Source organism: Dipodomys ordii, unplaced genomic scaffold, assembly GCF_000151885.1.
Source record: "Dipodomys ordii isolate 6190 unplaced genomic scaffold, Dord_2.0 Scaffold23, whole genome shotgun sequence".
Lineage (NCBI taxonomy): Eukaryota > Metazoa > Chordata > Mammalia > Rodentia > Heteromyidae > Dipodomys > Dipodomys ordii.
In genome coordinates, this window is record NW_012267239.1 from 4,864,875 (window position 1) to 4,867,890 (window position 3,016).

The following is a 3,016-nucleotide window of genomic DNA, read 5'->3' on the forward strand; positions in this document are numbered from 1 at the left end:
AAGAAAGAAAGAAAGAAAGAAAGAAAGAAAGAAAGAAAGAAGAAAGAAAGAGGTTTTGGTAGTTCACACCTGTAATCCTAGCTACTAGAAGGCTGAGATCCAGGTGGAGATCTAGGTTCAAAGTCAGCCTGGGCAGAAGATTTCCCCCAGACTCTTTCTCCAAGATAAAAAGGGGAAAAAATCAAACTGGAGGTATGGCTCAAGTGGTAGAGTGCCAGCCATGAGCAAGAAAGCCAAAACAGCAAGAGGCCCTGCGTTCAAGCCCTCGTACCCATAAAATGAAAGAAGGAATGAATGGGAAAAAAATAAACAGGAGACTAGCGATCATGAATGACTGAATAAATGACTGACTGACTGAATGAACAACAGGAGCGCAGCCACCGCCAGGCATGTGCGCTTACTGAGTATGTGGCACGTCTCCCCCATTTTTCCCCCAAGGGAGGTTCAGAGAGGGTAGGACTTTGTTCTAACTCACACAGCAGTGAACTGGTGCATAGGAGATTTGAACCTAGCTCTGTACTGCCCAGCCTGGGAAGGAGGCGGTTTTGGGGACCCTGTGCCTCAGGTTTCAGGGGAGCCGATTCTGTTCCAGCACCCCACCCCCACCCCGGGGGGGGGCTCTGTCTTCAGGAAAGCTCTGGACAGCAGTGATGGCCTGAGTTTGCATGCTAGAGAATGAGGTGGGGGAGACGGGAGCTGGGGAGAGCCAGGCTCGTGATCAGGGGTTTGGATCCCTGCTCCCCCCCACCCTGGCTGCCTTTGTCCTGGCTTAGCTTTGGCTAGCCAGAGGCTCTGTCTACTCATCTGTAAAATGGATCCACAATTTCACCTTTAGGGTGACCCGAAAGAGGAAAACGAGACCACCCCCTTTTCCCTAGTCCCCAGAGGGACCTGATGGGCCTTTCTTGGTTGGTAGAGGTAGCCAGTGTGTTGGGATATGGTGTGTGTGTGTGTGTGTGTGTGTCCTGGTTGAAGGCTGTGTGGGGAGTTTGCTGGTGCCCCCATCCCAGCCTTGGTGGGCTCTCCGACCCCAGTCTCTCAGCTGGAGGTCCTCCGGCCTGTGACCCCTTGCTCTGAGGAGGGGAGGCAGGAGGAGGCACCGCGGACTGGATCTGGAGGCCAAAGGAGGAGGAGGCCCGGTGGAGCAGCGGCGGACCCCAGGGCTGGAAGCTCCCAGGCCTCAGCGGGGACTGGAGCGCTGTGAGCGCTAGGGGGCAGTGTGTCTGTTTGAAAGAAGCTTGCAGGCGTGTGTGTATACACACACACACACACACACAGAGGCACACGCAGAGGCACACGCAGGGGCACCCACGTGTGGCGGTGCCCAAGGCTCAGGCAGGGCACCGATGGACAAAGCTAAGCGTGTGTCCTCCATATGCAGAAGAAAGCCCAAGAGCAGCATGCAGATGCGTAACAGACACAGACGTGCACCCCCCGAAAAGGGGGCCCCAGATAATACACAGCTCTGTGCACACGCAGGTACCCAGCCTCTCACCCAGGCACACGCGCGCACACACACACACACACACAGTCACGTCACACATGACACAACATTCCTAGTGTTAGAGCAAGGGGACCAGACACCCCTTCCCCCCAAAAACAACTGGCAAACACTCCCTCCTTTCAGACACACACCTTGCAGCTCACTCTTGGAAAAAGCCCCAGAAAAACACTCTGACACCCCCTTCCCTCTCTAGAGCACAAACAGGAAATCTGCCCAGGTGTGCAGGGGACCCCCCCCCCCAGCCATGTGTGCAGTCAGACCTCAAAGTCCCTCCCTGGGGGAGGGGGTGGTACTCCCCAAACGCAGGCCTGGAAGTCTTTCTTTCCATCTCCCAGCCACCCCAGAACCTTGGCAAATCCTCATCTCTCTCCTCTGTCCAGACAGCAGAGGACCTCCAGAGCACCCCCCTCCACCCCCTTGTATGACCTGGGGTCAGGCCTTTGCCCTGGTGGGGGTGCCCTGTCCAGGCAGGACCTTCCGCCCCCCCCCCATCCCATCCTGCCCTGGCCAGGAGGTTCAAGGTCTTCCAGTTTTGGTCTGAGCCTCTTGGGGCCTGGGCAGGCATCACAGGGGGTGGGGTACCTAGATCCTTTATATCTTTGTCCCTAAATCAGCCGAGCCAGTCTTTTCTCCAGCTTTCACTTGCCTGTCACTTTGGTAAGTAATAATTTCCATGTCCAATTCCATTTCTTTTCTCGTTGTGAAACCTCTAAGCTATCAGCAAGAGGATAGTTCACATGAAAACTAATTACACAAAATCAATATTTAATCACAGACCAACAACCTGATCCTGCAGAAAAAATCCCTTTAAAACTCCACCGCCCTGTACAAATAGTTCTTCCTATGCTTATTTATGGAACCCATTTTTGGTGGGAGTCATTTTCATTTTTAATTTGGAGAAGGAAAAAAGAAAATCTGTAGACTCCAGCGAGGGCCTTTGGATCTGAGTTTTGCTTCGGCTCTCTGAGTTTTAAAGTTGGTTGATGTGTGTGTGTGTGTTGGGGCGTATTTCCCCCTCCCCCGGAAGTCCCTGAGACTCTGCTTCCTGTTCCCTGCCACCCCTAAGTTGAGCCCATTTTCCAGCATGGTTTTCAGGGTACCAGCTCCAGCTGGAGCCATGAATCCAAGAGTGCACCCGGGAACTTTTAACTCGTGCGGGGCGACATGGAGCGCTTAATCTGAGGTTTTTTAAATAAAAAGGGCTCAGGGGTTGGTTTTATTATAACGTTTATTTCATTTCAGATTTCATGCGCAATTTAGCAAATGCTAGACAGACTTGGGCGATAAACACGTTTCTTTTGTGTGTGTGTGTGTGTGTGTGAGCGCGCATGGGGGGTGGAAGGCATGTTTTATCCACCCTGCTTAATTTTATTTAGATTTAATAACGATATCAGGGGCACTTCGACCAAAAGTTCCTCTCCCCGCCCCCCACCCCGCCTTCTCCTGAGAAGGTTGGATTGCCAGCGAGATCCTATTAAAGGCCTTCCACCTCCTCCCCCTCCTCCTCCTCCT